Genomic DNA, 13447 nt, shown 5'->3' on the forward strand with positions numbered 1-13447 from the left:
GGTAAAGATAAACCCAAAGATTACAAAATAGCAGTTAGGTTGGAGCAACGCAAGACAGCTATTATAGAGGCATTTATGTCTCTATATTGTGGTAAGTTTCTTCTCTTGCCTTATCTTTACCATGTTTACGAAGTAGATTAGTCTCTCCACATCTGGACACAACATCTTTCTCCTGCCAGACACAGAGTTGTGACAAAGGATGCTGGGATAGTGGATGAGATAGCCAGCAGAGACTTTGTGAACAGGACCAACATATGCCTCCCAATTAGACAGACTGAGGAATGAGGGGGGAGGAGGGGAGGAGAGAGAGAGAGAGAGAAGAGGAGAGAGAGAGAGAGAGATGATGTTATGATTTAAAACAATATCAAGTGCATACTCTATTCACTGTGGTCTTTGTGTCATCTCACACGTCTTTGAAGTGACAGGAACATCATGGCTTGCTCTGAAGGAAACTTAAAGAGAAGAGAATGAGGGAATGAGAGGAGGGAAGAGAGAGAGAAGAGAGAAGAGAGCAGAGAGAGAGGGGAGAAAGGGAGGTGAAGACGACAAGAGCGTGAGGGAGAGAGACAGAGAGTGAGGGAGAGAGACATCAGTGACTGAAATCCACGTGTCATGTATCATACTGTTAACTGTTGATACTAGACATACACTGAGTGTACAAAACATTAGGAACACCTTCCTAATGCTGAGTTGCCCCCTTTTACCCTCAGAACATCCTCAATTTGTTGGCGCATGGACTCGAGAAGGTGTCAAAAGCATTCCACAGAAATGCTGGCCCATGTTGACTCCAGTATTTCCCACAGTTGTGTTCAAAGACACTTGAATCTTTTGTCTTGCTCATTCCCCCTCTGAACGGCACACATACACAATCCATGTCTCAATTGTCTCAAAGCTTAAAAATCCTTCTTTAACCTGTCTCCTCCCTTTCATCTACTCTGATTGAAGTGGATTTAAAAGGTGACATCAATAAGGGATCATAGCTTTCACCTGGATTCACCTGGTCAGTTTATGTCATGGAAAGAGTGTGACATAGTGTATATTGCTCAATGTGAGCAAGACAAAGGAGCTGATCGTGGACTACAGGAGAAGGCGGGCCGACAAGGCCCCCATTAACATCGACGTGGCTGCAGTGGAGCGGGTTGAGAGTTTCAAGTTCCTTGGTGTCCATATCACCAACAAATTATCATGGTCTAAACACACCAAGACAGACGTGAAGAGGGCACYACAACACCTTTTCCCCCTCAGGAGACTGAAAAGATTTGGCATGGGTCCCCAGATCCTCCAAAAGTTCTACAGCTGCACCATCGAGAGCATTCTGACCGGTTGCATCACTGCCTGGTATGGTAACTGCTTGGCATCTGACCGTAAGGCACTACAGAGGGTAGTGCGTACGGTCCAGTACATCACTGGGGCCAAGCTTCCTGCCATCCAGGACTATACCAGGCGGTGTCAGAGGAAGGCCCCAAAAATTGTCAAAGACTCCAGCCCCCCTAGTCATAGACTGTCCTCTCTGCTTCTGCACGGCAAGCGGTACCAGAATGCCAAGTCTAGGTCCAAGAGGCTTCTAAACAGCTTCTACCCCCAAGCCATGAGACTATTTGCATTAGCCCCCCCTCTTTTACACCACTGCTACTCTCTGTTGTTATCATCTGTGCATAGTCACTTTAATAATCATAGACTGTTCTCTCTGCTTCTGCATGGCAAACAGTACCAGAGCGCCAAGTCTAAGACCAAAAGTCACCTTAACAGCTTCTACCCCCAAGCCATAAGACTGCTGAACAATTAATGAAATAGCCACCGATTATTTACATTGACCACCCCCCCATTTGTTTTTTACACTGCTGCTACTCGCTGTTTGTTATCTATGCATAGTCACTTCACCCCTACCTACATGTACAAATTACCTCGACTAACCTGTACCCCCGCACATTGACTCGAAACCGGTACCCCCTGTATATGGCCTCATTAATGTTATTTTATTGTGTTACTTTTAATTATTTTTTACTTTAGTTAATTTGGTAAATATTTTCTTAACTCTTTCTTCAACTGCACTGTTGGTTAAGCATTTCACYGTAAGGTCTACACATGTTGCATTCAGAGCATGTGACAAATAACATTGATTTGATTGTATTGGCTTATACATTCTTACCTGCACACACATCTGAGGGTGTTTATCCACAGCAGAAACATTATATTTCTGTCAAGGATAGAGGAAAGAGATCATCAGCATCATCATCATCATCTTCATCATCATCACTATCATCATCAACACTCACCAGATCTCCCTTCTCCTCCATGTCCTCCAGTGTGGAGTTTAGGATGGGAGTGCATTGTGGTGTGTTTCTCTGGTGTCGCCAGCAGAGGGAGGCAGAGGGCTTCAGGTAAGCAGCAGGACACAGGGCACTCCAGGCCACGCTTGAACCATACAGAGTCACCTTACTGGAGCGCCACACGTCTCTACCCCCTGGTGGTCAAACACAGACAGTGCACTGTTACTGACTGCTGCTCTGCTGGTTTGTCTGTGACTAATTGCTCCAGCAGAAAGCCCCTGCTKTCCCCAGGTCTGATTCACTGGAAAATGTACAGGTAACAACACACACAGAAACTGAAGCCAATCATCAGCTACGGCATCTCAAACAGGTCTAAGAGACAAACAATACTTGAATAATCAGAGGTGTACTCAAATAAAATAAAATTGTATTAGTCAAATGCACCGATTACAACAGGTTACAGTGAAATGCTTACTTACGAGCCCCCAACCAAAAACGCAGTTTAAAAAAGAACGGATACGAATAAGAAATAAGTCATTAAAGGGCAGCAGTAAAATAACAATAGCGAGACTATATACATGGAGGCACCAGTACAGAGTCAATGTGCAGGGGCACCGGTTAGTTGAGGTAATATGTACATAGAGGTAATATGTACATAGAGTTATTAAAGTGACTATGCACAGATGATAACAACAGCGAGTAGCAGTGGTGTAAAAGAGGGGGGACTAATGCAAATAGTCTCATGGCTTGGGGGTAGAAGCTGTTTAGAAGCCTCTTGGACCTAGACGTGGCGCTCCGGTACCGCTTGCCGTGCGGTAGCAGAGAGAACAGTCTATGACTAGGGTGGCTGGAGACTTTGACAATTTTTAGGGCCTTCCTCTGACACCGCCTGGTATAGAGGTATATAGAGGTCCTGGATGGCAGGAACCTTGGCCCCAGTGATGTACTGGGCCATTCGCACTAATGGCCTTGCAGTCGGAGGCCGAGCAGTTGCTATACCAGGCAGTGATGCAACCGGTCAGGATGCTTTCGATGGTGCAGCTGTATAATCTTTTGAAGATCTGAGGATCCATGCCAAATCTTTTCAGTCTCCTGAGGGGGAATAGGTTTTGTTGTGCCCTCTTAACGACTGTCTTGGTGTGCTTGGACCATGATAGTTTATGTGATGTGGACACCAATGAACGTGAAGCTCTCAACCTGCTCCACTGCAGCCCAGTCGATGAGAATGGAGGCATGCTCGGTCCTCTTTTTCCTGTCGTCCACAATCATCTCCTTTGTCTTGATCACGTTGAGGTTGTTGTCCTGGCACCACCCGGCCAGGTCTCTGACCTCATCCCTATAGTCTGTCTCGACGTTGTCGGTGATCAGGCAACACTGTTGTGTCATTGCCAAACTTAATGATGGTGTTGGAGTCGTGCTTGGCCGTGCAGTCATGAGTGAACAGGGAGTACAGGAGGGGACTGAGCACACACCCCTGAGGGGCCACTGTGTTGAGGATCAGCGTGGTGGATGTGTTGTTACCTACCCTCACCACCTGGGGGGGGGCAGGAAGTCCAGGATCCAGTTGCAGAGGGAGGTGTTTAGTCCCAGGGTCCTTAGCTTATTGATGAGCTTTGATGGCACTATGGTTTTGAACACTGAGCTGTAGTCAATGAATAGCATTCTCACATAGGTGTTCCTTTTGTCCAGGTGGGAAAGGGCAGTGTGGAGTGCAATAGAGATTGCATCATCTGTGGATCTGTTGGGCGGTATGCAAATTGGAGTGGGTCTAGGGTTTCTGGGATAATGGTGTTGATGTGAGCCATGACCAGCCTTTCAAAGCACTTCATGGCTACAGACGTGAAGTGCTACGGGTCGGTAGTCATTTAGGCAGGTTACCTTAGTGTTCTTGGGCACAGGCACTATGGTGGTCTGCTTAAAACATGTTGGTATTACAGACTCGGACAGGGAGAGGTTGAAAATGTCAGTGAAGATGTTACATTCCCCAGCTTCTGCGTTGTTGTGGGTTTGTATGTGTTTATGTGTGTATTTCAGGGAATGGCTTCCTGGATTCCCCCAAGCAGCTGATTGGTCAGCCCCATGGCAGATTGGAACTCTGATCCCGCCCTCTCGTTAGGGGATACAGCTGTCGCCAATTACAAGCTCCTTCTCTAGCTGGATAAAGTGTTCCTTTGTTAGGAGAGAGAGCTTCTTTGATGTCCTGTGTTGGTTGTTGCTCAGACAGTTTTTGTAAAGTATTTTGTAGCCAGTCCTGCTGAGGCATGTTTATGTCAAAAGGACTGTGTTTTGATTATTAAAATTGTTTGTATTATTCTGTTTCATTTGTTCCCAGGGGAGAAGGTAAAGGCACCTTGAGAGTGCTTAGGCAAGAGGCCTGTGGGCATACATATACCTGTAGTATGTACTCTGTCTATGCACACTAGTTAAGACCTGGGCGGACCACCCCCTGTATTTTGGTTAGCGCTCCAGGTGGTGTTAAGGTTAGGTAAGTAGTGGGTAGGCAGGTAAGGTAGGAGAGGGGTCTCTTTAACTTTAACTTTCTTTGCTTCGGTTCCGTCCAGCCCCTTTTCCCCACATTACCGTGTTAAGGAAATAAATTCCCAGTAAACGCTAATATTCTCTGTCATCCTTACCTACAATCACATACCTCTATCACTCCACGGAGTGTAGCTGGGTGTTGCGCTCCCTCCTCCAAGAGGCGTGCATAACAGAAGACATTTGCCAGTTGGTCAGTGCATGCTCGCAGTACACGTCCTGGTAATCCGTCTGTCCCTGTGGCCTTGTGAATGTTGACCTGTTTAAAGGTCTTACTCACATCGGCTGCGGAGAGCTTGATCACAGTCTTCCGGAACAGATGGGGCTCTCATGCATGCTTCAGTATTATTTGCCTCGAAGCGAGCATAGAAGTAGTTTAGCTCGTCTGGTATGCCCGTATCACTGGGCAGCTCTCGGCTGTGCTTCCCTTTGTAGTCTGTAATAGTTTGCCAGCCCTGTCACATCCGATGAGCGTCAGAGCCGGTGTAGTACGATTCGATCTTAGTCCTGTATTGATGCTTTGCCTGTTTGATGGTTCGTCGGAGGGCATAGCGGCATTTCTTAAGCTTCCGGGTTAGAGTCCCGCTCCTTGAAAGCGGCAGCTTTAGCTCAGTGCGGATGTTGCCTGTAATCCATGGCTTCTGGTTGGGGTATGTACGTACGGTCACTGTGGGGACGACATCATCYATGCACTTATTGATGAAGCCAATGACTGATGTGGTGTACTCAATACCATCGGAGGAATCCCGGAACATATTCCAGTCTGTGGTAGCAAAACAGTCCTGTAGCTTAGCATCTGCTTCATCTGACCACTTTTTTTATTGATCTAGTCACTGGTGCTTCCTGCTTTAATTTTTGCTTGTAAGCAGGAATCAGGAGGATAGAATTATAGGCAGATTTGCCAAATGGAGGGCGAGGGAGAGCTTTGTATGTGTCTGGAGTAAAGGTGGTCCAGTCTTATTTTTTATTTTTTTGTCCCTCTGGTTGCACATTTAACATGCTGATATACATTTGGTAAAACGGATTTAAGTTTCCCTGCATTAAAGTCCCCGGCTACTAGAAGCACCGCCTCTGGGTGAGCGTTTTCTTGTTTGCTTATGGCGGAATACAGCTCATTCAATGCTGTTTTAGTGCCAGCCTCTGACTGTGGTGGTATGTACAGATGAAAACTCTCTAGGTAGATAGTGTGGTGTAGAGCTTATCATGAGATACCCTACCTCAGGCGAGCAATAGCTCGAGACTTCCTTAGATATCGTGCACCAGCTGTTACAAAAATACATAGTCCGCCGCCCTTGTCTTACCATACGCCGGTGTAGCGTATAACCAAACAGCTGTATGTTATGTTGATAGTGTCGTCGTCGACTCCGTGAAGCGTAAGATATTACAGTTTTGAATGTCACGTTGGTAGTTCAATCTTCCGCGTAGGTCATCTATTTTATTCTCCAAAGATTGCACGTTTGCTAGCAGAATGGAAGGAAGTGGGGGTTTATTCGATCGCCAACGAATTCACAGAAGGCAGCCTGCCCTCCAGACCCTTTTTCTCCACCTCCTCTTCATGCAAATCACGGGGATCTGGGCCTGTTCCTGAGAAAGCAGTATATCGTTCGCGTCAGGCTCGTCAGACTCGTTAATGGAAAAAAGGATTCTGCCAGTCCGTGATGAGTAATCGCAGTCCTGATGTCCAGAAATTATTTCGGTCATAAGAGACGGTAGCAGCAACATTATGTACAAAAGAAGTTACAAACAATGCAAATAAACGAACAAAAAAACACAATCAGTTGGGGGCACGTAAAACGTCTGCCTTCTTCTCCAGCGCCATTTTAGATTAGATACTCACCATCTAATGAGCCATTCACAAACGGGCAAACTGTGGTTCGCCTTGCGTCTAGGTGTGTGTAATATACCTGCAGGCATATGTACAGACAGACTGAGAGACAGGCAGAGAGACATCCAAGGACACTAACATGAGACATACTGTAGTTTTAGCCATGCATTACTGTCACTGTCCATTGCACATTATCTGATAGTTATCTCTGCTCATTGTGATATGTCACTGAGTGAGACCTTCTTACCTGTACACAGACACAGGGTAGCAGGTAGGGGAAACTGAGAGTCACTGACCGATTCTTATTGGTGTCAATCTGGAGAGAACAACAGAATATTCATTAACAGATTATCAACCTACACTACCGGTCAAAAGTTTTAGAACACCAACTCATTCAAAGGTTTTAGTTTATTTTTACTATTTTCTACATTGTCGAATAATAAAGAAGACAACAAAACTATGAAATAACACATATGGAATCGTTATAACCAAAAACGTGTTAAAACAAATCAAAATATATTTTATATTTGAGATTCTTCAAATAGCCAACCTTTGCCTTGATGACAGCTTTGCACACTCTTGGCATTCTCTCAACCAGCTTCACCTGGAAAGCTTTTCCAACAGTCTTGAAGGAGTTCCCACATATGCTGAGCACTTGTTGGCTGATTTTCCTTCACTCTGCGGTCCGACTCATCACTCCATCACTCTCCTTCTTGGTAAAATAGCCCTTACACAGCCTGGAGGTGTGTTGGGTCATTGTACTTTTGAAAAAGAAATGATAGTTCCACTAAGCCCAAACCAGATGGGATGGCATATCGCTGCAAAATGCTGTGGTAGCCATGCTGGTTAAGTGTGCCTTGAATTCGAAATAAATCACAGACAGTGTCACCAGCAAAGCACCCCCACACCATCACACCTCCTCCTCCATGCTTTAAGGTGGGAAATACACATGCAGAGATCATCTGTTCATCCACACCGCGTCTCAGAAAGACATGGTGATTGGAAACAAAAATCTCCAATTTGGACTCCAGACCAAAGGACAAATTTCCACCAGTATAATGTCCATTGCTCGTGTTTCTTGGCCCAAGTAAGTCTCTTCTTATTATTGGTTTCCTTTAGTAGTGGTTTCTTTGCATCAATTTGACCATGAAGGCATGATTCACACAGTCTCGTCAATTTCTGAGGCTGGTAACTCTAATGAACTTATCCTCTGCAGCAGAGGTAACTCTGGGTCTTCCATTCCTGTGGCGGTCCTCATGAGAGATAGTTTCATCATAGTGCTTGATGGTTTTTGCGACTGAACTTGAAGAAACTTTCAAAGTTCTTGAAATGTTCCGTATTGACTGACCTTCATGTCTTAAAGTAATGATGGACTGTCATTTCTCTTTGCTTATTTAAGTTGTTCTTGCCATAATATCGAGTGGCGCAGCCGTCTAAGGCACTGAAACTCAGTACTAGAGGTGTCACTACAGACACCCTGGTTCGAATCCAGGTTGTATCACAACCGGCCGTGATTGGGATTCCCATAGGGTGGCGCACAATTGGCCCAGCGTCATCTGGGTTTAGCCAGTGTAGGCCGCCATTGTAAATAAGAATTTGTTCTTAACTGACTTGCCTAGTTAAATAAAATAAAATAAAAAAATGTTTTTACCAAATAGGGATATCTTCCGTTTACCACCCCTACCTTGTCACAACACAACTGATTGGCTCAAACCCATCAAGAAGGAAAGAAATTCTTCAAATTAACTTTTAACAAGGCACACTTGTTAATTTATATGCATTCCAGGTGACTACCTCATGAAAKTGGTTGAGAGAATGCCAAGAGTGTGCAAAGCTGTCATCAAGGCAAAGGGTGGCTATTTGAAGAATCTCAAATATAAAATATATTTTGATTTGTTTAACACTTTTTTAGTTACTACATGATTCCATATGTGTTATTTAATAGTTTTGATGTCTTCACTACTATTCTACAATGTAGAAAATAGTAAAAATAAAGAAAATCCCATGAATGAGTAGGTGTTCTAAAATGTTTGACCGGTAGTGTATGTTATAAACAACATTCACCTTTTTAACACACCTCTATACATGCACGCATGCACGCACCCATACACACAGACACACACGTGCGAGCACACACACACACACAATACAAACACGCAAATGAGCTTACAGTAAAAAGAGCAGAAAGGTTGGAGCATTCTGCATCTGTGTGTCTGTAGCACAACCTGGTGTATACATCAGATGAGCGAGCCGGTTGGTATATGTGGTCTCCAGTTGCTACTGTTACATTGAGGGATCGAGCCAGCTCATCCACAGACAGATCAAACTCTGGTACTGGATCTGAATCTGCATCACCTCAGACAGAGTCATAGTATGATTAGTATTATGATGTCATTCTCATCACATCTCAGGTGAGGGATGGGGAAAAGTGATGGAGGTGAAAGGTGAGATTACTACCTGGACAGATGTCCTCCTGTACGATGTACCTGTGCTGTCTCTGTGGTTTAGAGGACAAAGACACATACACCTCTCGCCCTGCGTCAGCAGGGAAACAGTCATACACCAACTCCCACTGGAAGGCAGCAGAGACACACACAGCAACATGATCAGAAGCACACTTTCATCATTCTACTGTGTGTGTGTGTGTGTGTGTGGTATTGTGTGTGTGTTGTGTGTGTGGTGTGTGGTGTGTGTGTGTGGTGTGGTGTGTGGTGGGTGTGTGTGTGTGTGTGGTGTGGTGTGTGGTGTGTGGTGTGTGTGTGTGGTGTGTTTGTGTGTGTGTGGTGTGTGTGTGTGTGTTGTGTTGTGTGTGTGTGTGTGTGTGTTGTGGTGTGTGTGTGGTGTGTTGGTGTGTGTGTGGCGCGTGCGCGCGTGCGTGCGTGGGTGCGTGCGTGCGTGCGTGCGTGTGTGTCTGAGCGTGCGTGTGTGTGTGTCTGTGCGTGCAATGCCAATGAAAATATCAGATCTTACCACAATCATGTGGCCAATGTCATGGGGATGTAAGCGCTTAATGTTGGTCTTTCCCACTATGATGGATCGAAACGGGTCACTCCACTTAAAATAAAAATTAATAAAGTTACTTTTATTTTATCCATCTATCTTATCCTTTTTTAACTCTTCCTAAAGAATACTGAAAGGGAGAGGGGTTCCATTTCAAGAAATGTTACCTGTAAAGTGTCATTATTGACTCCATTTTTTATCGAGATGGTTCTGTGAGTTTTAGTTGACAGCTCCAGGTATTCAATGGTCAGTGTCCCAGTGAAGTCTAGAGGAACACAGAGGACAGATGAAAGAATTATGGCAGTAAAGGTAGAACGAGAGAAAGAGAGGACGTCAGGTTAAGGAAGAAAGATATAGACTGAAACAAACACAAGGCCAGAGAAAGGGAGACTGAGACTTTAGATAAAAGGAGGAAGGATGAAGGAAAGTTCTAAAGGGGGTGATGCGGAGAGACAGAGATTGGTTGTGGATGGGAAACAGTCTTACCTGCCGCTTTCATTCTGACACGTACATGGACACAGGCAAAACAGGAGCCTTGTGATGGAGAGAACCCGAGAGTGGACAGACTCAGCTGAGGAAGACTCTCAGGGTTCCAGCTGGAACCTACAGAAACACAGAACATACGGACACTCAAAACAATATATGCAGTAAAATAAGTATGCAAGTGAAGTCTGAAAATGCCAAATAAATGGTTCCTCTTCACATTGTGTACAAAAGGAGTTATCCCATAGGGATCATGGACTGAAGTAACACTTACCATTTTGGTATTGAATCTATTGTGGAGAAATAGAGAAAGAAAAGGAGGAAGAAAAAAAGACTGGGTTAGTGAAGTGAATCTTGATGCAGGACAGGTTCACATAGGCTAATCAAGTTCCAATACATTATTTCCATTACATACAGTCTGAGTATAATGTCTCTTTTGCATATTAGTTACATTATGTCCATGGTGGTGGGCCCCAAAGATTGTATGAATTAGTCCCTTACCTCGGTGACAGTTAGTCTGGCGCGTGTTATCTCTTCAGAGGCGCACAGGAGCCGCAGCAGGCACAACAGGAGCAGGAGCACAGCAAGTGCAGGTCCATTCCCGCGTCTCATCATAATGACGGATGACCACTAGCCTACTCACAACAGAGGCACATGTAAAAAGTCATGGCTTATCCAATGTTGCTTGAACAACTTTGGCCCTAGGGAAAAAAAACGCAAATGCGCCAAAAAACAGCAGAACGACAGTTTAGCCTTACTTTCATATTAAAATCAACGAAATGAAATCCAAGAAAACGGAAACGTAGCCTACATGATAAGTTCCAGTGCTATGTTGTTTTGTCTGTTCCCAATAAGAACGGTAAAAAAAATGACTCATTAAGAATTGTTCCATGCGTATTAAGTTGTGTATTGAGTGAGTGAGTGGGTGAGTGGGTAGTTTAGTACAGCTCCACCTTTCCAGCTGCCTCAGGCAGTGTGTACTCGTTTGATATTTATTTTTACGAACAATGAGGAAATAACAGCCATGATATGCTAAGAAATACTTATTTTTTAACGTGACATCGAGAAGGAAACGTGTATTGGCAAACATTGCAGTCCCCCTTGCACAGTCACTGCTCTGTTAATCATAAATACCGCATCTTTTCTGAAACAGACCTTGGTTCAAATTATATTTAGGGTAATTCAGTAACTTTCTAAGACATTTGGAAGTAAGGGTGTGTTCGTAAATTCACTCAGGAGTGTGCTCAGAGTGCGCTCTAGGCATTAGTAATTTCAGAGTGTTGTCAGATTGTCCGTTGGTAAATTCAGAGCATTTCGGCTCTCAGAGAGTTCAGAGCGCACACTGAACTCTCTGGCCGAGGATTACGGTTGATCCGAGCGTTTGGACCTCACAACTGGCAATCAAGCACCCAAGATAACTGACCAAAGTTGGCTAGCTTGCTAGCTACTTCCAGAATCAAATGAGAGACCACCTCACTCTGACCATTTTACTCGCCTTATCAGAGCTGGTTAAGCTGTTTTCATGTTCTCTAGAACGTTGGTAACTGTAAGTGTGCTGCTGGCAACAATTTAATTACGTTATTTTTTGCCTACGTTTACTGACACTAGGTCATATCCAACGAGAGTGTTGCACGGTTGTAAATTCTTCAGTTATTCTGCGCTCTTGCACACATCACATCAACACCATTATCCCAGAAACCCTAGACCCACTCTAATTTGTATACRGCCCAAACAGATCCACAGATGATGCAATCTCTATTGCACTCCACACTGCCCTTTCCCATCTGGACAAAAGGAACACTTATGTGAGAAAGTTATTCATTGACTACAGCTCATTGACTACAGCTTAGCGTTCAACACCATAGTGCCCTTAAAGCTCACCACTAAGCTAAGGATCCTGGGACTAAACACCTCCATCTGCAACTGGATCCTGGACTTCCTGACAGGCCGCACCCAGGTGGTGAGGGTAGGTAGCAACAAATCTGCCACGCTGATCCTCAACACTGGAGCTCCACAGGGGTGCGTGCTCAGTCCCCTCCTGTACTCCCTGTTCCCCCACGATTGCATGGCCAGGCACGACTCCAACACCATCACTAAGTTTGCAGACGACACAACAGTGTTAGGCCTGATCACCGACAACGATGAGACAGCCTATAGGGGGGAGGTCAGAGACCTGGCCGGGTGGTGCCAGAATAACAACCTATCCCTCAACGTAACCAAGACTAAGGCGATGATTGTGGACTACAGGAAAAGGAGGACCGAGCACGCCCCCATTCTCATCGCCGGGGCTGTAGTGGAGCAGGTTGAGAGGGCACAACAAAGCCTATTCCCCCTCAGGAAACTAAAAAGATTTGGCATGGGTCCTGAGATCCTCAAAAGGTTCTACAGCTGCAACATCGAGAGCATCCTGACTGGTTGCATCACTGCCTGGTACGGCAATTGCTCGGCCTCTGACCGCAAGGCACTACAGAGGGTAGTGCGTACGGCCAGTACATCACTGGGGCTAAGCTGCCTGCCATCCAGAACCTCTACACCAGGCGGTGTCAGAGGAAGGCCCTAAAAATTGTCAAAGACCCCAGCCACCCCAGTCATAGACTGTTCTCTCTACTACCGCAAGGCAAGCGGTACCGGAGTGCCAAGTCTAGGACAAAAAGGCTTCTCAACAGTTTTTACCCCCAAGCCATAAGACTCCTGAACAGGTAATCAAATGGCTACCTGGACTATTTGCATTGTGTGCCCCCCCCCCTCAACACGCTGCTGCTACTCTCAGTTTATCATATATGCATAGCCACTTTAATCATATTTACATGTACATACTACCTCAACTGGGCCGACCAACCAGTGCTCCCGCACATTAGCTAACCGGGCTATCTGCATTGTGTCCCGCCAACCACCACCCGCCAACCCCTCTTTTACGCTACTGCTACTCTCTGTTCATCATATATGCATAGTCACTTTAACCATATTTACATGTACATACTACCTCAATCAGCCTGACTAACCGGTGTCTGTATGTAGCCTCGCTACTTTTATAGGTAGCCTACTGGTTAGAGCGTTAGACTAGGAACCGGAAGGTTGCAAGATCGAATCCCCGAGCTGACAAGGTAAAAATCTGTTGTTCTGCCCCTGAACAAGGCAGTTAACCCACTGTTCCTAGGCTGTCATTGAAAATAAGAATTTGTTCTCAACTGACTTGCCTAGTTAAATAAAGGTTAAAAAAAAGAAATAGCCTCGCTACTGTTTATAGCCTCTTTATACTGTTGTTTTATTTCTTTACTTACCTATTGTTCACCTTGCACTTTTTTGGCACTATTGGTTAGAGCCTGTAAGTAAG

General features: G+C 45.1%; 1 pseudogene; it reads right to left on the reverse strand.

Moving 5' to 3' along the window:
• LOC111977176 (uncharacterized) overlaps positions 1 to 10965 on the reverse strand; it is a 15765-nt pseudogene extending 4800 nt beyond the window's left edge.
• Positions 10966 to 13447: the final 2482 nt, after the last annotated feature.

This window comes from Salvelinus sp. IW2-2015, linkage group LG17 (assembly GCF_002910315.2).
Source record: "Salvelinus sp. IW2-2015 linkage group LG17, ASM291031v2, whole genome shotgun sequence".
Classification (NCBI taxonomy): domain Eukaryota; kingdom Metazoa; phylum Chordata; class Actinopteri; order Salmoniformes; family Salmonidae; genus Salvelinus; species Salvelinus sp. IW2-2015.